A 22,274-nucleotide genomic window follows, 5' to 3' on the forward strand; every position below is an offset into this window, starting at 1 on the left:
CTAAGATATGGCCACAGCAGCCCCATTTCTACACAGCCACCATGGCTGAGGGGGCCCAGGGGCTCTCTTTGGGGTGTCCTCAGTTACCTCATTAGCATGCTCTCCATAGCCTACTGTCTCCATTCACTATTGTTCCCCAGACCTCAGGGTCAAGGGTCAGTTGCCAGTTTTTGTACTTGTGCAATTGCTTTTCTTATCATGGAGTTAGGTAAAAGTGAAATTACTCTGTCATCCTATTGCTAGAGGCCAAGAAGGCCCTGTGCTCCGGGGTAAATATGGTGTATGTATCTTGGTGAATGTGAAAATTATTCCCATAGGTTGAAAAAGTCAGATACAAGATCTGCCAGAAATGAAATCACAGGACGAATGTGGAAAAGCTGCATGAGTAAAACAAACCTTACTGATGAGGGTGTGAAATTTCAACAAAGGCTATCTCAGGAGACATCAGAGTGTGAACACCTCTGTTTTAAAATGTCCTTATCTATTAAGGCAACATTCTATCAATAGTTCTGCCCCAGAGGGTGACCTGCTTGGCCTGTGGGGACATTTGAGTTTCTCACCTCTGCCCCAGGTCATTTGATTTCCTTCAAATTCACCTGGGTTATTACTGGGGGTACCTAGGGCAGGCGCTGTGCTGGGGCTCATTCTCCCTAGACACTCTAGGTGCAAGGATGTCAAAACAATACTTTCCCCATCCATATGGGACAAGTTCTTCTCGGGCATCTCTGTGCTGTTGTGCCCAGCTCTCAGCAACCATAATGGAAGCATCTTCTTGCTTCTCCCAGAAGCTTTGACCTGGACAGAGGTCATAGTTTCAATGAAGCAGCACCAGGCTTAGGGGCCATGGAGAGGCAGGTTGGCCCTACCCCCATCTCCTTCTCCCACAAGGCCAATCTAAATTTGAAAATGGCAATCCATTGGTCAAACCTTAAGTCTCTTCTTTGTTGACATTCTAGAACTTCCACCTGATGCCAGTCCTCCCCTCCTATGCCAGGGCTCACCCCAGAAGCCCCTCCTCACAGGCCTTGACTTTCAACCAGATCAACACACCGAGTTGTTGCTTGTGGGCAGTCAGTTCACTTGTGATACACATCCAGCCCACCTGAGACACACCTAGGACAAACCTCACCTGTCACAGCAAGGAACCATAGTAATTAAGGACTGGATACAATGTATGCCAGGGGGCTGGAAATATGGCCTAGTGGTAAAGGGCTAGCCTCATGTACATGAAGCCCTGGGTTCAATTCCTCCATGCCACATATATAGAAAAAGCCAGAAATGGCGCTGTGGCTCAAGCTGTAGAGTGCTTGCTTTGAGCAAAAAGAGGCCAGGGACAGTGCTCAGGCCCTGAGTCCCAAGCCCTAGGACTGGCAAAAAAACAAAACAAACAAATAAAACAAGCAAACAATGTTTTCCAGGGCTGCGAACGTGGCTTAGTGGTAGAGTGCTTGCCTAGCATGCAGGAAGCCCTGGGATGAATTCCTCAGCACCACATAAACAGAAAAAGCCAGAGATGGTGCAGTGGCTCAAGTGGTAGAGTGCAAGCCTTGAGCAAAAGAAGCTCAGGGACAGTGCTCAGGCCCTGAGTTCAAGCCCCAGGACCGGTAAAAAACAAACAAATGAAACACCCACAATACAATGTGTACCAGGTTTTGTTGTTGTTGTTTTCACAATTTATATGCCTTTATGTTTTGTTGTTTTGCCAGTCTTGGAGCTTGAACTCAGGGCCTGGCTACTGTCCCTGAGCTCTTTTGCTCAAGGCTCGCGCTCTACCAATTGATCTCAACTTTAGGTTTTATTCCTGGGAAGGAATCTCATAGACTTTCCAGCCTAGGCTGGTTTTTAACCCCAATCCATAGATCTCAGCCTCCTGAGTAGCTAAGACTACAGGTATGAGCTACCAGTGTCCTGCCTTACACTGGTTTAGTCCAGGTTTCATATCTGTATCATAGGCAGTTCATCTGAAGTTTTCTTGATAAGCTTCAGAATGAGATAAAATGAATGATGGGTCTTTCCAGCTGCCTTTGCAGTGCCTCCCAGCCCTAGGCTGGTTTCCTACCCACTTGTAACACATGTGGCACAGGGAGGGGGAGATGGTGGGGAGCAGGAGTGGCACCTGCTGGGCACGGAGTGCCTCCTATCTCTCACTACAGGCTGGAGCCAGTTCTCTGTGCCTGTCCGAGGAGGATTTCTGTGTCTGCCTATGAGAGGAGATTACTTTTTCTTAATATTTAGGGAGTCAGGAAGAAAAGTTGTTGGGATCCAGCCTTTGGAATTGACGGGGGACTTGACGCCCTTCCCCCAAGCCCTAGGGGAATGCGGAAGCAGGCTACGGTTCTCTGGGTCCGGAACCAGAAGAACCGGCTTTGCACCCAGCCCCCAACTCTCTCGCCAGCCCAGGCGCCTCCCTGGCTCGCCCTGGCTCAGCGCTTTCGAGTGACGTTAGCTCAAGAGGGGATCAGGTGATAGCTCTCAGCCTATCGGCGTCCTGGCCGATCGCCTTCTCTCACTATCATTTCCCTTTACCCCCGCCTTAATAAATCAGATAGCTCTTGAAGCTTCTCCGAGACTCGCGTATGCCTGGCTTTCTTTACCGGTAAGGAGGTGGGTAAGCATTCTCGTTAGGCCGTGCGCATGTGAGGTCAGTACTGACTCCCCCGCCCCATCCTGGATACCTGCCGGCCGGGCGACCAGGAGAGAGGCCGAGAAAGGGAGAGGTGAGAAACGTAGCTGAGTCTTGAACCCCACGCCAGGGAAGGCGACCCGAGCCCGACAAAAAGTCATTCGTGTTCACATCTCTGAAGCCCAAGGCAGGGCTCTGCTTTTTGCTCAATATTCACACAACCTTGTGGCAGGTTTTGGATGCCTTCCTCCTACCTGGGGACAGTGGGATCCAGCTGCAGGGACAGTTGATGATGGTACTATGGAGCACAGGTGCAACATCAGACCGAAGGCTAGAGGAGCAGTGCTCAAAGTCTGAACTGACTGGAAATTTCTAGAAGGTTCCTGAAGAACGGGGGCAAGGGTCAAGATTTCAGTCATTGGCACAGTGGGAGGGCAGGCCTTCTAAGGGTTAAAAGCACTCAAAGGAAATAGAAATAGTAGGTGGAAGTGGGGCACTGGGTAGCCAGGAGCGAAGGAAGCTCCTTCAAGCTCCCTCTTTCCCCAGTTCCCACCTCCCAGGCTGACCCCTGCTTTACTCCTAAGGGTCCTGGTGCTCAAGAGTGGGGGTCCCTCCAGTCACCTCCAGGCAGCGGTGTGAGCTGGAACTGCTACTGCTACTGGGCGAGGTATCCCCAGGTGCAAGCACCTGCACGTGATTGACAGCCTGTCCACCATGTGACCGGCCCAGCTCCTAGCTCTGCCCTCTTGCTGGCCACGCCCACCACAGCAGGCCCCAGCTACTTAGAAGACTAAAGTGGAAAGGATCATCGTTCAAAGCCAACCCCGGCATAAAAGCCCCAAAACTCTCTTAAATTAACTAGCAAAAAGCCTGCAGATGTGGCTCAAGTGGTAGAATGCCTGCCTTGAACAAGAAAGCAGAGAAAGTGTGAGGCCTTGAGTTCAATCCAAATTGCCAGAAAACAACAACAACAACAAAAGATGGGGCTGGGAATATTGCCTAGTGGCATGTAGAGTTGAAGTAAACCCCATTTTTGAGGCAGTAACCATTTTGTTGACTGTTTAAACTATGAGTAACCCAGGCCACCAATTATCCCGGCTAGTAGAACAAGCTTATTAGGGCCCAGCCAGTCAAGAAACTCCGTGCTTAACTCTAACTGCCTGGGAATGCTTAACTCTAACTGCCCCGGAATGTCTCTAGCCCTGAGCCAATCAGATTTGTACCTGTATCCTAATCTTGCTTGAACACCTGATTGCTGTAACTTTGTGGGTTTTTTGCCTTTATAAGCCCTGTGAAATTTCAGCTCGGGGCCTTCCTCCTAACCTCCTCTGCGTTGGAGTGTAGGATGAGGCCTGAGCTGCAGCCCGCCTGAATAAAGCCTTGCTTTTGCATTTCGGAACGTCTGGCTCTCGGTTGTCTTCTTGGTGGTCATCTCGCGACTTAGGCATAACAGTTGGGGGCTTGTCCGGGATAGCCCCAGAGACCCCCGAGACCCCAGACCTCGAAGGTAAGAACACAGCGCTGTTGATTTGTCTTGTCCTGTCATTTGTCTGTTTGTCTGTTTTGCTTTCACTTTTCCTCTTGAGGCTGGCCGTTCTGACTTGTATTTCTTGAAGGGATTGTCAAAGCGGACACGCTTGCATGACAATCCTGGAAGAACTGGGAGACGTCCCAGATCCTCCACCCTTGAAGGGGGGCCCCTGGAACCCTGCCTTGATACTTGTAGGGCGCGAGTCAGTTTGGTTCTTGGCCGGAACTGACCGGGAGGGCTTCCTAACTGAGGCTCACCCCGCCCACCTTGATCTTGGGTCTGCTCCTTCTGTTCCTTCACAGAAGCCAGCGGATCAACTTGGGAGGTCTCCATCTTGTAAGTCTTTTAAATATCAGGCCTGTGTGAATTGTTTTTTCTGTTTTGTTGGGATTGTCTTACCTCTTGTTATTCTGTGGACTGAACGACTGACGAGACTGATAGCCATGGGCAATGTCCCATCCAGCCCCCCTAGACTTGACCCTAGCTCACTGGAAAGATGTACAGGCGACAGCTCACAATCAGAGTGTGAGTGTCCTCAAAAAGAACTCTGGGGGACCCCCACCCAGCCTTCTTAAGCAGAAAATTATTTGGTGTGCTAAAATGTTTTGCTAAAACTATCAAGCCTTGGAAAATAAGACTAAAAAAATGCTAAAATCATTTATTAAAGGTTTTATTTTAAATTCTGGTTTTTGCAAGAGTAAGATTGGCAAAAATACCTCCTACCCCTAAATATGTCCGGCCGGTATTTATTTTGTGCGCTTTTAAGTTTTGAAACAAATATTTGTGTATGAGTATGTATGTATGTGTGTGCGCATACACGTGTATGTATGTGTATGAATGTGACTGGGTGATGCAAAAATGGGTAAGTTTAAGCTTAACCTTCAAGAAGCCATCAAGTTTGGGCATTACTAAATGTTTTAAAAGATTAGTGCATTGTTTTTAAAAAACAGGAACTAGAGTTAAAAAAAGGATTTCTAAGGGTTCTTTAATTTGCAGTAAAAAAGAAAAAGTGGTATCTTAATGAATTAAGATGTTTGCACTGTCATCAAGTTACCTGATTTAGCAAAGGACATGGGGAACTTGAAATTTATTTTCCTTCCTTGCTAAATATCAGAAATTTGGATATAAAGGTTTGTCACTGTTAAAAAAAAAAAAAACAAAAAACTGCTTGTGTAGCCACTCCACGTGGTGGGACAGCCATGGGGGCGGCCATTTTGTCTCTTTGTTTTCAGGTGAACTTTGGAAACCTTGTGGTAAAATGAATGATTTGACTAGAATTTCTAAAACTGCCCCTTGAGAGGTACTAAGAATTGGAAAAGTTTTTTAAATGGTTAAAAAGTTTATTTATCTGATGTGATTTGATTCCTGTGCTATTTTTGCAGTTTGGATGTATTGAAAAAGCAAAGGTGCTGAGACTGGATTTCTTGTGTTTGTTATTCTGGTGAACACTGTTAAAAGTACTTTTGTTACAATTGTTTTGGGTATCAGTTTAATGATTCAAGTACTGAATTTTATGCGAATACTGTGATGTAATAGTAAGACTCCTAACTATCTTAATTTACATATAATCAGGCAAGTATTTTAAAGGATATATATTAAACTAATGGGGATAGAAGTAAACTCTCAATGACCCTCTGTATGTAGGAAGAAATGGCAAAACAGGCTAACATTTCTCACTAATTTATTGAAGAGCTGAATGGATATGTCTTTCTAATTTTGTAATTGTAATTTTTGCATTAAGGAAAAAATTGTCATTTGAGTTCAAAGGTCTTCATGCAGTAACTGGGACTAAAAGAAGAAAAAGAAAAGGCTCTTTTAAAACAGGCAGCCCGGAGGCAAGGGGCGGTACCTGGTTTCAGAGTGCCTGTAAGCTTCAGAGTTTTTTCAGATAAAAGCTAAAGTGTTAGTGTTAAAACAGAGGTTAGTAAAAAGCTTTGAAAATCAAGAATGCATTTCTAGATAAAGAATTTGAACAGCCAGAGCGCTAAAGAGTAAATGTTAAAGACTTTAAATTAAAACAAAATGGATTTATAGATATGAGATTTGGAAATAAAACTTGTCCTAAATGTTTAAGTTGGATAAAGGAAAATTATGGCTACCAAAATGAGTGTTTAATTGCTGTTCCAGTTTGTTTGTAGTTGTTTTTTTGTTTGTTTGTTTGTTTTTTGTAACAATTTCCAGCAGGCCCCCAGAGAAGGACAGGTGATTTCTACAAGTTTGTCAAGATCTAACATTTGCCCTTAATAAGTTCCAGGTAAGAGCATGCTTAAAAACTACTTCTGTGTGGACCACCTTGTTGCTTTTAATTGGAGTGAAGTGGCCTCTTGTAAGACTCATTGATCTGAAATCTGCAGTTCGAAGCCAGCCCGGGCACAGAAAGGTCCCTATGAGAGTCTTCATCTCTAGTTGGCCAGCAGAGTACTGGGAACAGCGTCGTGAGTCACTTTGAGGCTCAAAGTGGTAGGGTGCTAGTCTTGAGCTGGAGAGCTGAGGGACAGCACTAGGCCCTGAGTCCAAGTCCAGTGAAAAGTCACTCCTGGGACAAAAGTGATGGAGCATCCAGAGGCAGTAAGCCACTGCTTGGATGGCAGAGATGGTGTCAGATCCTAGAGTCACTCCTGTTTGGCCTTTCAAAAGTTAATCAGAGCTGGGAGGTCCTAGAAGAATAGTTCATAAGCATGCCTTTTATTGCCCATGTCTATCTACTTTGTAACTGGACAGGAACTTGCCAGTCATCTGTGAGAGTGGGTAGTTTAGTTAAGTTTGTTAAATGGGGGATAGTTTAAAAAATCCCAACCCCCTGCATCTGCTCAAAGCCCTAACTGGCAGTGAATTTTGAGCTGGTACATCTGTTCAGGAAAGAAAGCTTGTAGACCTGAGATTGTGTCCTTATTGAGATCTGTTAAAGGCCTGCAAAGGTAATGTAGGCATTTTCTTAGGTCATCAGAGATCAGTTCCCCAGCCAGTCAGGAAAAAGCTTTTACAAACTAAGATGTTAAAAAGATACACTACTATAGCCCAAGGAAATGTCTGTATAGTTGTTAAAAGTTAAATGTTAAATGTAATTTCCAGTTTGGAGTAAAGCTCCCAATGGACATCTGATCCTGGCAACCCCTTGGTAAAGTAGGCTAAGGTTCTATAGGTTCCTGGCTAGAAAAGGCCAACACCCCTGAGTCAGCCTGAAGAAGTTACAGAAGATGGATGATCTTCGCCCATCAGCTCCCCTTTAAAGATCAAGGCCCAGAGAAATGAATCCAAGGGCCACTGCCTAAACCAGTGGGGTGTCAGCCTGCAAGAGCCAGTGTAAAAGTAAGGATTGTCTTCAATTGTCACAGAATGCTCGAGTAAGTTGCTGATGATGTGAGGAAGTAGAAGATGGCGTGAGGAAGTAAAAGATGGTGTGAGTGGGGATGTGTTAAGTTTTATAAGACACAGCTTATAACACAGTATAAGAAAGACTTCAGAAAGAGAATTGGGAAAACAAAAATGATTTCCTTTAGATTAAAAGGTTTTGGGCATGTTAAAAGTGAGGAAGACAATCCCCAGAAAGTTTGAGTATGTAGCAAACAGTATCAGTATGTCTTAAAATTAGAGCTTATGAATAAAGTTGGTATGTAATCAAATTGGTTATAATATAAATAGGGTCAGAATTGGAGCTTCCGTGTGAAACTATATTTATCTGTACCTGAATCTTCAGGTCTAAGAGACTTATGTGATGTCATCTAAATGTTAGCCAGAAAGATCTCATGTAAATATCTTTAACTGCTGGATTCCCTCACTGAGATGGTTTTGTAGGTAAAGTCTGGATTTGCTCATGTGTAGCCTTAGGATCAGGTTTGGGATCCCCTCCCATAATTCTTAACTTGCAATCGCATTTGTTATGAGCTTTTATCCCCGCTCAGAGCCTTATAGCAGGTTCACCAAGAGATCTGGCCCAAGCTAAAGGCCCTTTACCTAACGGTGGACCTGTGGCTTGGAGATGATAGAATACACCCATAAACCCTATTTATATATCTTCACCGGCCTCCAGCCCGAGCTAGTGTAACTCCCCTGGCCACTATAATTGCTCCTACTGGAGTCGTGAGACCATGGCCCCACTGTGGAAAGATTGGTCCACTTTATCAAAGACAGATTAAACACTATACAGCTAATGGTACAGCGAAGTAGGTATACACCTCTTCCGGACAGAGAGCTGTTGGAGTTTAGTTTTGGGCCTGAACCACAGGATTGTGCTTCATGTCCATAAATCAAGGGGGAAATGTAGAGTTGAAGTAAACTCCATTTTTGAGGCAGTAGCCATTTTGTTGACTGTTTAAACTATGAGTAACCCAGGCTACCAATTATCCTGGCTAGTGGAACAAGCTTATTAGGGCCCAGCCAGTCAAGAAACTCCGTGCTTAACTCTAACTGCCTGGGAATGCTTAACTCTAACTGCCCCGGAATGTCTCTAGCCCTGAGCCAATCAGATTTGTACCTGTATCCTAATCTTGCTTGAACACCTGATTGCTGTAACTTTGTGGGTTTTTTGCCTTTATAAGCCCTGTGAAATTTCAGCTCGGGGCCTTCCTCCTAACCTCCTCTGCGTTGGAGTGTAGGATGAGGCCTGAGCTGCAGCCCGCCTGAATAAAGCCTTGCTTTTGCATTTCGGAACGTCTGGCTCTCGGTTGTCTTCTTGGTGGTCATCTCGCGACTTAGGCAATCTCAGACCTGGCATCTGCCCTCACACTTGCTGCCTAGTGTCAGGAGACAGACATCTGGTAAGGAAGGTAATTTCCCAAAGTGATATCAACAGATAGGGGTATGTGGGGTCAGGGAAGGACTGTTTAGTATGGCATATGAGCCTTACCAAAAACTGATGTTCAAGAGAAAACCAACTAAAGGGAGAGAGAAGAGGGACAGACCAAAATAGAGCAAATGAGAGGAATAGCTGGGATCATCTCAGCTAGTGGCTGTAGCATGGACAGGATGGGAAGATGGACATCAAGCTAGGGTCAGATCAGTGGTTCAATAAAACTCTTCGGGCAAAGGGTGCTGCTTTTGAATAAGATCACACTGCTACAATATGAAGATGGACCAACATGAAATGGCAGAGGAATCAAGATAGCAGAGCTATAGCCACCAACACCATCCAAGTGGACAGCAATGGTGGCAGTTTGAGAAATGGCATGAAACAGATTTAGTAGGAGACATACTGGTCAGACTCAAGGATGAACTAAAGGGGGGAGGGGCATGAAAGGAAGAGGAATGAACAAGGACTCTCCTAGGAATGGCCTAAACAGTGTTGAGGCACCACTTACTAGACATAAGAGTGGAGCTGAGACTAGGGATTAATAAGATCTAAAGCCCAAATGAGACATCAAGGACAGAAAGGTGAAAGTGAGAGGCTTTGTGCAACCTTATATAAAGGGAAGAGAATAGATGATATGGCTCTGATAGAACACATAGAATGGAAAACCCTGGGGTGAGCGCCAAAATGTGAATGTCAGAAGAGGAGTAGCCAGGAGAAAAGGCTGTAAAGAGGGCAGATACATGGATGGATGGATGGATGGATGGATGGATGGATGGATAGACACATACACACTTACAGAGTTAAACCAAGTAAACAAGACTATTTACTCAGTACATTCATGTGGTCCCCACTGACTGGTTCTGCATATCCAAGAACAACACAATCCTCTTTTCCAATCCTCCAAGAACTGCCTATTAGACCTTCAAGAGCAATACTGAAACAAGAGAACTACACGACTAATGAATGAATTAACCATAAATCATGGGAAGTGATCAAGGCGGAGTTTATTTGGCTGTAACAACTGTTCATTTCTCATCAAGGTAAGCATTAGCCTTGGCTACAAGACAGTCTTCACTCTTTACCTATACTAACCTATTTCCTTCAGAGCTTGGTGTGGATATTTTTTTGGGGGGGGGAGGGGTGTGGATATTTTAATCATGCCTAAACCTTGGAACTCAGAGAAACATCATTGTTTCTTGTTGAGCTATAAGTGCTTTTAAAGTACTTAAGGAAGCCGGGAACCAGTAGCTTATGCCTGTAATCCTAGCTACTCATTGGGCTGACATTTAAGAATCATTGTTTGAAGCCCAGGCAAAAAGTACTTGAGTCTATTATCTCCTATTAACAGTCAAAAAGCTGAAAGTGAAGCTGTGGCTCAAGTGTTAGAGCTTTGAGCACAAAAGCTCAGGGACAACACACAGGCCCTGAATTCAAGCCCCAGGACTGGAAAAAAGAAAGAAAAATTTTAAAGTAAGTAATAATAGTACTTATAAAAGACTATCAAAGACAGATTAAAAAAAAAAAAAAGTCTCCAGTGGCTCACACCAGCTACTTTGGAGGCTCAGGCTCAAGGACAGTAGATCAAAGCCAGCCTGGAAAGAACAGTCCAAGAGATTCCATTTCCAATTGTCAGGCAAAAAAGCTGGGCTGGAGGCATGGTAAAGCACCAGCCAAATGCAAACATGCCTAGTAAGAATGAAAACCTGAGTACAAAAATAAAAATGAACTGAGTGCAGGTGGCTCACGCCTATAATACTATCTACTCAAGAGGCTGAAGTTTGAGGATCAAGGTTCAAAGCCAGCCAGGGCAGGAATGTCTGTTAGACTCATATCTACTTAACCACCAGAAAACTGGAAGTGGCACTGTGGCTCAAGTGGTGGAGTGCTAGCCTTGAGCAAAAAGAAGCCAGGGACAGTGCTCAGGGCCTGAGTCCAAGGCCCAAGACTGGCAAAAAAAAAAAAAAAAAAAAGATGGAAATTATCCTACGGCAGGACTGCTCAGTAAAAATGCGAATCATTGTAGAAGATGTGTTTTCAGATTTTACACCAGCATAGAATACGTCCTAAAATCATTTCCTAAGGACAAGCTGGTGAATGCTGCTAGATTTCTAGTACAAGCCGACACTGTCACACCTAAAGACACACTGGGTGTCAGATCGCCCCATCACATGACACATGACATGTAATCTGGGAACATAATTTATGTGCTATTTTTCTGAGCTCTCTCTTGAAAAGCTGGTGACTTCTTGGGTAGCTGCAATTTACCTTTCACACTTGGTAATAATCAAGGTGCCTGATGGCCCTGAATAACATTCCTGGCTGTCAGAGCACTTCAAGGCTGAGAATTAGCATTTCAAAACCTGTTCAAACCAAGGGGAGGGGCCTTTTCCCCTCAGCTGAAGGCTCTGCTGGCTGCACACACCACAAGCCAGTGTGAAATGCACACCTGGAGAAGCCATCTTGCTGCACTTTGCTGGACCAGGATATTGGACAGGGGTCACAAACAATGTGTCAAAAGCCTGAGAAATATCCCAGCTCAATAATAATCATACAGTGGGAAATTTCACATATTTCCTTCAGTGCCCCTAAACTCCTTCCAGCATCCTGGGGATCCCAGCATGTTTGCTTCCCACAAAAACAATTGTCTTCTAGATTGTGTCTCCAGCCAGGAAGGAGCATGAAGGTCATGACCTCCAATCTACAGTTGGCACAATTTCATTACAAGAAAGTCTGGGCTCATCAAATACAACGACGACCTTGAAGATTCTTCATTAGCAGTGTGAACACCTGGGACTGACTCAGGAAAAGCAGAAGATCTGAGGGGATACTGCTCTCACAGCCAGGTCCTGTGGCCATCATGCACAGTTTACTCTGGTCCTTCCTGGATCTCCATTGCCACTTGTGGTTCCCAGACCAGGAGCAAGGGCACCATTGGGAAGCCTGTAGGCCTGGAAACTTTGGGACCCCTCACACACCTGTGAATCTCTAGAGAAGCAACCAGCAATCCCTGCGCCTGATGCATGCCAAAACATGACAACCAGCGGCTGAGACACATCCTAACATACACCAGCCTAATCACCCATCTTGCCCACACCACTTCTGCTCTGCCCCTGGCTCACTGGAAGCTCAGTGCCAGGCACACTGGTGGTGGTTATTCCTGGGAAGACCAGTTTGCCCCTTCTCCTTTGTGCTGTCACGCATTCCACTGGAATCACTGCCTAGAATCAGATCCTTTCCTCATCATGTGCTTCTACTGCCATTTCTATTGTCTCCTTGTAAGGAAAGGTCCTGGGACTGAGGCCTCCCCTACCTCTCCCACCAGGCCTTCTCTGCCTCCCCAAGAACTGGGGGTGGCTGGAAGGGATTGAGAATGGTTCCCAACCCCATATCTGGGTCATTGCCAATGTCTTGGGCTTATAACTACTCCACTCCACATACACACACAAACACAACTTTATTTCAATGCTGAGCATGCACATACTGAATATGAAAGCCAGGGATGACAGCTGTATCACCCTACACAAGTGGCAGAGATGAAAAGGGCAAAGAGGACCTACCAGGAGACTGCATACTGCTTACCTGAGTTCAGGTATACAACTGGCCTTACCACAACCTGGCAATGCCTGGGCTTACTCTGACTTGGTTTGAAGGGGAGTTAAATGGCAGATGCAAATGTTTGATAGATCTCCCTTCCTATTGCCTAAAAAAGGGCCAGGAAGGATAGCTTGCAGCATCTGATTGTCCCAAACTGCCAGTCTCTCTTCAGGGGCTTATTTACACTTTTAATAAAAGCCTCACACCCCTTCCCTCTCCCTGCAGTTGTTTATTGGGCGAGTTACTGTTTACTCCCTAGTTCCTTTTTTGGTCACTAGATGGTGCTCTAATTGTAGACACTTGTATCCAAAGATCCATTGTCTCAGGACAGCAGAGAAGCAGCACACTCCCAACAGTGAGAGCCCTAGCCAAGGAGCACCCCCAAACAGACCCAGGCTATAGGATATGTGTGCAACCAACCAGTCACCTATAAAGCTGAGGATGACTGGATGAAATGGTTACAGCCATGAACTCCCACAGTCTGGTACTTATCGGAAACCCAGTGAGGTCCAATTTAGATTGTATCAATTGTCCAAGGACCTTTGGGGAGGCCAGGCTAGAGTGAGGAGGAGATGACAGCTTCCCATCCAGGGAATAAACAGTGCACTCCAGCCCACCTTCAATAACACCTCCAGCCTGTGGAAGCTCATCTTAACTTTTGCCTGATTTTCCACATACGATTCTGTGCACGGAAAGAATCCTGAAGCTAAAAACACATTCAAAAAGCAAGTGGGGGGGAGGGTAGGGGGGGCTGGGAATATGGCCTAGTGGCAAGAGTGCTTACCTTGTATACATGAAGCCCCGGGTTCGATTCCCCAGCACCTCATATATAGAAAAAGCCAGAAGTGGCGTTGTGGCTCAAGTGGCAGTGTGCTAGCCTTGAGCAAAAAGAAGCCAAGGATAGTACTCAAGCCCTGAGTTCAAGCCCAGGACTGGCAAACAAAAACAAAAACAAAACAAAATTTACAAAAAGTGGTGGGGCAGGGCAGCAGCCCAGCACCACCACAGAGGGACTCAGCCTGAGAGCTGAAGGCTCTCTTACCTTCTCCTGTCCAGGTTTCTTCATCTTTGTACTGGCCATCCCTGAGTCCCCTTATCTTCCTCTTTCAAAAGGCCACTCATTCATTCCCTTTGCCACCAACCCAGGCCAGAGTGCCCTCCTCCTGCACTCTGACATCGCTTCCAGCTGGCTCTGGCTTTCCATCCTCCCAGAGGCCTGCCACCCTCTGCACTGGTCACCCTGCTTCCTGCAGGTGTCCACAACCTTCCCTTTCTCTCTGTCAGTGTGTGGCAACTGCTCTTACCATTGTCCCATGCAAGCTCAGGGCCCCTGCTTCACATCTCACAGGCCAGTGTTACTGGAGGGTGGTCTCACAGGTGAAGGTCCCAGGTTCTTGGAGACTCTGAGAAAGAACTGAGTGAGGATACACACAAAAGTAAGTGGCAAAGCATGCTATGAAGAGAAATGGCAGGCTCAAGCACTCTCAACCATGTGTTTGCTCTTGTGGACTCAAGAGCAAACCCGTGGTTATGAGTTTCAGGATTTTTTTTAGGATTTGGAGTATGGGAGGAGTTTATGGTAATAAGAGGAGGGATCATGATTGGGAAGAGTTTTTGGAGGGATCTGAGCATGTACATGGTTGCCATCCTCTAGTTTTAAGTATATGTACATGGTACAACCCATTCACATGCCTTAAGTAGAAGTTTGTTACACCAAGGTCAGGCACAAGGGGTTCCACTGCACAGATGCCTCCGTTTGGGTAGAACAAGCTTAAAGTTCCTCTGCCCCTATGGAGAAGTCCTAACTTCAAACTATTACTTAGCCTCAAGGAGTGGCCTTGGGAGGTGCTAGGGAGGAGATAGAACATGCTTCTGTCTCCTAGGGTGTTCTGTCCTTAGGAAAGGATGCGTTTCAGCATTCTTTCCCTATAGCTAACCTGCCTATGTAAAAATCCCATTTCTGGATTCTGAGCCAATAAGCCGGGCCAAGTACACAATTGTCACACTCCAGGGCCACAGGCGTGTTCCCGCTGAGCTGGACTGATGGCCAATCTCTCCAGTCTGGAGTCATCTGCAGCACTTGAACATTCCATCTAAGGCTGGCTGGTCTCCATGTCAAACCACTAAGCATTAGCTCAGATCCTTTTTTCTTTTCTCCTTTCTTCTTTCCTCCTTCCTTCCCTCCCTCCCTCCTTCCCACCTTCCCTTTCTTCCTTCCTTTCTTTTGTGCTAGGCTTGAACTCAGGGCCTTGCACCCTCACTTGGCTTCTTCAGCTCGAGGCTGATTGGTGCTCTACCATTTGATCCATACCCCTACTTCCAGCTTCTTGCTGGTTAAATGAAGGTAAGTATCACAGACTTTTCTGCCCAGTCTGCCTTCAATCTCAGATCCTCAGGTCTCAGCCTCCTGAGTAACTAAGGATGATTCCCAGCAAGAGACCACATTCTTTGCATTTCTCTCTGTTATATTGCTATACTAAATAAGACATTGCTGGCTTTTTACCTTGTGAATTACTTTTGTGAGTTACTTCAAAATTTTGTTCATTATGGCATTTAAGAGCCGTGGATACAATAGATGTTTGAGAAATTGAGTGGAGACACCCCTCTTTGGGGATTTTCCCCAGGTCAATGACTGATTGTTGGCTAAATAGGTACATGGATGAATTGGTGAAAGAATGAATGAGTGGGTCATGAATGAATGCAGAAAAAATGAGCAGAAGCATCTCAGATCAGAGGACACCCACCTGCAGACCTCAAATGGCTGCCCTTCATCCAGAGGAGCTGAGCTCTACCGGGTTCCAGTGTGGCCTCAAGAGCCATTGAACCCAAGCCAGACTCTGCCAAGGAGGCATGTGTGCCCTTCTCCTCTTTTTCACAAAACTTTGACACTGTCCATTTAAACCACCATTGTCTGACCCTCTCCTAAGGAAACTTCTAAAATACCTTTCTCCCCTCATTTTGCCCTTTTGTGGGGACAGAAATGCTCCATTTAGCATTCCTAAAGAGTCATTAGCATCCCAAAGCCCATGTTGTGCTGCCCTGCTGGAGGCTTGTGTTCCTGCTGGAAGGCTGGGCTCTGCAGAGCTGCAGGAGCTGAAGGGCAGCCCCTGGGTGCCCAGGACACTTGGCAGAATCTCCCTCCCCACTCTCCAACTCCAGCCCAGCGCCCCTCATTACAGATATCTAGAACTCTCCTACTCTCAAAAAAAAAAAAAAAAAAAAAATCGGGGCTGGGGATATGGCCTAGTGGCAAGAGAGCTTGCCTTGTATACATGAGGCCCTGGGTTCGATTCCCCAGCACCACATATACAGAAAACGGCCAGAAGTGGCGCTGTGGCTCAAGTGGCAGAGTGCTAGCCTTGAGCAAAAAGGAAGCCAGGGACAGTGCTCAGGCCCTGAGTCCAAGGCCCAGGACTGGCCAAAAAAAAAAAAAAAAATCGTGGCTGGGAATGTGGCCTGGTGGTAGAGTGCTTGCTTCATATACATGAAGCCCTGGGTTCAATTCCTTAGTACCACTTATGCAGAAAAGCCAGAAGTGGCGCCGTGGCTCAAGTGGTAGAGCACTAGACTTGAACAAAAGAAGCTCAGGGACAGTTCCCTGAGCTCAGGCCCTGAGTTCAAGCGCCAGGACTGGCACACACACAAAAAAAATCATGCTATACTGGGGCTTGAACTCAAGACTTGACTTCCTGATCTTTTCCAATCAAGCATGGTGCTGGCACTTTACCACTTGACGCATACCTCTAGTTTTGGCTTTCTTGCTGTGTAGAGGTAAGAATCTCACAGAGTTTTCTACCTCCGCAGGCTTTATCATGATGCTCAGCAGCCTCCTCAGTAACTACTATTACAGATGAGTTACCAGTACTCAGCTTTTTTTTTTTTGAGTCTTACAAAGTTTCTCTCTCCCTTTCTTCCCTCTTCCCTCTTTCCCTTGCTCTATCTCTCTCTATAGTCTTACCAAGTCTCTCTCTCTCAGGCTGGGAATATGGCCTAGTGGTAAAGTGCTTTCCTCATGTACATGAAGCCCTGGGTTTGATTCCTCAGCAGCACATATATAGAAAAAGCTAGAAGTGGTGCTGTGGCTCAAGTGGCAGAGTGCTAGACTTGAGCAAAAGAGAAGCCAGGGACAGTACTCAGGCCGAGTCCAATCCCCAGGACAAAACCAAACAAAGTCTCTCTCTCTCTCTCTCTCTCTCTCTCTCTCTCTCTCTCTCTCTCTCTCTCTCTCTCTCTCTCTTTCTCTCTCTCTCTCTTCTTTCATGGGCCTTGAACTCAGGACCTGGGCTCTGTCCTGAGCTCTTTTGCACAAGATTTGTGCTTCATCACTTTGAGCCACAGCTCTACTTCCCGTTTTTCTGGTGGTTTATGGGAGATAAGAGTCTCATGGACTTTACTGCCCCGTTTGGCTTTGAATGGCGATCCACAGATCTCAGCCTCCTGAGTAGCTAGGATTACAGGTATGAGCCACTAATGCCCAGCTTCTCTCTGCCTTTCACCAGCACCCCCTTTGAGGGAATTTGGGGGGGAAGCTGGAGATTGACTTTAGGGTCTGGGCACTGTCCATGAACTTTTGTGCTCAAGGCTAGTGCTCTCCCACTTGATCTATTGCTCTACTCCAGGTTTTTGCTAGTTAATTGGAGAGAAAAGTATCAGGGACTTTTCTGTCCAGGCTGGCTTCCTACTGTGATCCTCAGATCTCAGCCTCCTGAGTAGCTAGGATTATAGGCATGAGCTAAAGACACCAGGCTAAGGGGATTTTTAAATGCAAATTTTAGGGCTACTTAATACAAAAACAGTCTTGGAAGTATTATTCATAATAGTCCATGAAGTGGTACTGTCTGTTGCTCAAGTGGTAGAGCACTAACCTTGAGCTGAGGAGCTCAAGGACAGTGCCCAGACCGAGTTCAAGCCCAACTGACAAAAAAAAAAAAAAAAAAAGATCTGGGAATAAGCCCTGGGTTTGATTCCTCAGCACCACATATATAGAAAAAGCCATAAGTGGCACTGTGGCTCAAATAGTAGAGTGCTAGCTGAGAAAGAGAGAGAGAGAGAGAGAGAGAGAGAGAGAGAGAGAGAGAGAGAGAGAGAGAGAGAGAGAGAGAAAAAATCTCATAATAGTCCAAAATGGAAACAACCCAAATGCCTGCCACTTGGATAGATAAGCAGGGTGTATTATTTCTATACAGTGGACTCATTTTCAGCAACAAAAGGGAATGGAGTGCTGATATGAGAGGTGCAGGAACGAATCCTGAAAGCATCTTGCAAGATATTTAGGGATTTAGGTGAGTTAGCTCTGTCACTTATATACAATCCGTGAGAAGATGACAAGTATCTCAGTGAATGGACATGGATAGACCACACTGGAGCAAGGCTTTCCAGATTTTCAAAAACAAGTACATTTCTGTTCCTTTTTTAATTTTTATTTTTTATTTTGCCATTCCTGGGGCTTGAACTCAGGGCCTGAGCACTGTCCCTGGCTTCTTTTTGCTCAAGGCTAGCACTCTACCACTTGAGCCACAGTGCCACCCCTGGCCTTTTTTATATATGTGATGCTGGTGAATCGAACCCAGGGCTTCATGTATACGAGGCAAGCACTCTACCACTAGGCCATATCCCCAGCCCTACATTTCTAACTGAGAGTAACCAGGGGTGTTTGTATCATTTTTATCATGCAGAAGAGTCAACACAAGTACTGGATTTTCCTGAGTTGTCCAACCTGCTTATGGGTGTTGTTAATGACTATTTTGTGCTCTTTGTGTAAGTTTGGTCCTGAAATACAGTAAATCACTTAAAAAAATTTTAATAGGAAGAAAGGAGAGGATGGGGGCATGAGTCAGCCTAAAGGAGCTTAGAATGGCCACAGCTGAAACACTTCCAAATAATATAAAAATGACTTTTCATCACTTAAATGGTATCCATGAGTCTATACTGATATAAAGAAGCCTAAGAATATGTCATATGAAAAGAAAGGACAGAGAAAGACCAGCTTGCTCTCATAGGAGAATTACAATAGCAAATGTAGATTGAAATAGAGGCTGGAGGCATAGCTGAAGTAAGTGCTGCTGCTGTGTGTGTCAACAAGTACAAAGCCCTGAGTTCAAATTCCAGTACTATCAAAAGAAAACAACAAATAATAATGTAGACACCAGGTATGGCTAAAGTGAGAGAGTACCTGCCTAGCAGGTACAAGGCAGTGAGTTCAAATCTCAAGACCACCAAAAGTAAAAAGTTTCCAGATGTGGTGGCTCATGCTTGCAATCCCAGCTACTCTGGAAGAAGTCAGAGATCAGGATGAAGGCAATCTGAGGCTGGCCCAGGCAAAAATAACTATCCAAAAATAACTAAGCAGAAACTAGTAATATTGTCTGTTTACTAAACTCCCTGAGTTCAAACTCCAGTCATGTCCCTATAAATAAAGTTAGTCAAATAAATAAATAAATAGCTGGGCACCGGTGGCTCATGCCTGTAATACACGTTATTCAAGTGGCTGAGACCTGAGGGTCATGGTTCAAGGCCAGCCAGGGTAGGAAATTTTATAAGATTCTTATCTCCAATGAACCACCAAAACCCCAAAACAAACAAAAAACAACACCAAACCAGAAGTGTAGCATTGGCTCAAGTAATAATACAGCACTAGCCTTGAACAAAAATGCTCAGGGACAGCACCCAGACCCTGCGTCCAAGCCCCAGGATGGGCACCAAAACAAAAACAAAAAACCAGAAAATAAATATCTTGGTGTAAATTATGCATGTAAATAACTCAATATTCCATTTCTCAAACTTGTGGCCCCCAAGGCTTTTTGTTTGTTTGTTTTTGTGCCAGTCCTGGGGCTTAAACTCAGGGACCGGGAGCTGTCTTTTTGCTTTTTCGTACAAGGTTGGTGTTCTGTCACTTGAGCCACAGCTCCACTTCTGGCTTTTTAGTGGTCGATTGGAGGTAAGAGTTTCATAGGCTTTCCTGCCTGTGCTGGCTTCAATTGTCAGGTCCCTCTGAGTCTGGCTGAAACAACTATTATTGTACTGTACTGTACTGTACTGAGTAATGTACTGTTTGACTGATTTTTTTTTTTTTCATTTCTCTTTTTCTAGTCCTACTACTGTGAATTACTAACTACAGGGTCTTGCTCTGAGGAAGGAAACAAATATTTGAGAAATTAACATTAATTTGTTTCTCTTATTATGAAAAAAGTGTTTCTTTCAAGAATTTAAAATAGCTTTTACTCGTTTTCCGTGGATTGATTTGCCTTTCATCCGTTTCTATCAGGTTTTGCTAAACAGCTCCCCTGGAGGGTCCCAGGCTTGAAATCAACACCTGCCAGTACTGCATAAATGACTCTTGCATATTTGAAAATGACACTAATTGTCTTCGCACACAGAAATAGCCATCTACTCAAATGCAGACCTTGCACGTTCATCAACTGGAGGAAAAAGGGTGCTCCTTGACCCCAACGTGATTTGAACATGCGACCTTCTGATCTGGAGTCAGACGCACTACCATTGCGCCACGAGGTCTTGAGAGTTGACTGAGTTTTGATCCTTTAAGTTTACCCTGTCCTGCACTTTGGCTGCTTCCTGTGCAACTCTGCTGCTTTCCCGCCCCCCCTGCCCCCTGCCCCCCCCCCCCCCCGCCCCCGTACACATTTGGCATCCATCAGAGCGCTCAGCCAGCTCGGGGCGCGGAGGGGCTGGCGCCTGCAGGACCCGGGATGTAGGTGGAGCTGGCAGGGCCCGTCAGTCCCGCCCCCCCCACCTCCCCATCCCTGCTGCATCCCCACAAATCCCGAGCAGATGCTGTCCTCGGCCCGCCCAGTGGGGGCTGTCGGTGAGGTACAGGGGAGAGGCGGGCCTGGGGGACCCCGAGTTCCCGGAGCTCCTGCTCCCCCACCCCAAGGGATCTAGAGAAACGACTCTGAGCGCGCAGCTAGGAAGTGACTTGGAAGTTTAGCACAAAAGCACGGACTCGGAGCTTGTTTTCTCTTCCAGTTGTAACCCCCACCCGCCCCCCACCTCTGAAAAGTTGGGGTGAAACATTGCAACGTGTAAAAAAGAAACCTGGAGATCATGGCTGAGGAGATCAAGCTCAGAAAGGCAAATGCCCCGTGCTTTTTCTCATAGTGGAATCTAGACCTAAAAAAAAAAAAAAAAGTAATGACCTGATTTAAAAGTAGGGCTATTTGTTGTTGTTCTTTGTTTGGCTTGTTTGTTGCTATTGTTTTTTTGGCAGGGGGACAGAGATTAGCAGAAGGAACGGAAAAGGAGATAGCAGGGACTGTGATAGAAGTTTTTTTTGTTTTTGTTTTTTTGTTTTGTTTTGTTTTTGCCAGTCCTGGGCCTTGAACTCAGGGCCTGAGCACTGCCCCTGGCTTCTTTTTGCTCAAGGCTAGCAATCTGCCACTTGAGCCACAGCGCCACTTCTGGCCTTTTCTATATATGTGGTGATCGGGAATTGAACCCAGGGCTTCATGTATGCTAGGGAAGCACTCTACCAGTAAGCCTAGAAGTACATTTTATATGTGTGAAAACAGCATAAAGAAACTCACTAAAAATGGTTTCTAAGTGAGGGAGGGGAAAGAGAGAGTGGGATTTAGGAAAAAAAAAGGGTAGTGGGGCAAAACCTTCCTTTCAAGGGTTGGGTCCCCATGCATCACATTGTTTTTGTGTCATTACTAGGGCTTAAACTGAGGACTTGGCCTTTTGCTCACAGCTCGTACTCTTGAGCTATGAATGACTCCAGCCTGGCTTTTTGCTGGCTAACTGGAGATTTGAGTCTTGAGTACTTCTCTGCCCTGGCCCCATCTTTCGAGTCTCAGCCTCCTGAATAGCTAGAACTATAAGGCACGAGCCACTGGCTCCTGGTTATAGCATGTTTTTTTGGGGGGGAAAAAATCAAAACCTATCAACTGTTCTATGAATTAACCTGCGTGTGCATTCTTATTCTATGACAAAATAGTTGCTTTGCTTTATCTTAAAAAGAAGGAAAGGCTAATGCTGTGGCTCATGTCTGTAATCCTAGCTACTCAGGAGGCTGAGATCTGAGGTTCATAGTTAGAAGCCAGCCAGAAAAGTCTGTGAGACTCTTAGCTTCAATTAGCCACCAGAAACCTGGAAGTGGAGCTATGGCTCAAAGTGCTAGAGACTAGTGTTGAGCAAATAAAATAAAATAAAATAAACCCAGTGACAGTGCTCAGGCCCTGAGTTCAAGCCCCATGACTAACAAAAAAGAAAAAAAAAAGTAATATTTAATTATGGGGGAGCCTTGCTGCAAACACAATATTTAGTATGTAATGGTTCCCCCTTCTCTGAAGTTTTGTTTGCTACTATTTCATTACCCACAGTCTATAAGGGTCTCAAAGTATTAAATGGAAAAATCTAGAAATGAAGAATTGGTCATATACATGAAGCCCTGGGTTCGGTTCCCTAGCACCACGTATACAGAAAATGGCCAGAAGTGGTGCTGTGGCTCAAGTAGCAGAGTGATAGCCTTGAGCAAAAAGCTCAGGGGACAGTGCTCAGGGCTGGAGTCCAAACCCCAGGACTGGCAAAAAAAAAAAAAAGAAAGAAAAAGAAAAAAAAGTGAAAAATTAGTAAGTTGTTTTTTGTTGGTCATGGGGCTTGAACTCTGGGCCTGGGTGCTGTCCCTGAGTTCTTCAGCTCAAGGCTAGCACTCTACCACTTGAGCCACAGCACCACTTCCAGTTTTCTGGTGGTTAACTGGAGATGAGAGTATCACAGACTTT

The 22,274-nt window shown here is 45.5% G+C and overlaps 1 non-coding gene across 1 annotated transcript; it reads right to left on the bottom strand.

The window, feature by feature from the left end:
* Positions 1-19,977: 19,977 nt before the first annotated feature.
* Positions 19,978-20,049, bottom strand: Trnaw-cca. Its single transcript has one exon. It is a non-coding gene; the product is annotated as a tRNA-Trp (tRNA).
* Positions 20,050-22,274: the final 2,225 nt, after the last annotated feature.

This window comes from Perognathus longimembris, chromosome 17, assembly GCF_023159225.1.
Source record: "Perognathus longimembris pacificus isolate PPM17 chromosome 17, ASM2315922v1, whole genome shotgun sequence".
Taxonomy (NCBI): domain Eukaryota; kingdom Metazoa; phylum Chordata; class Mammalia; order Rodentia; family Heteromyidae; genus Perognathus; species Perognathus longimembris.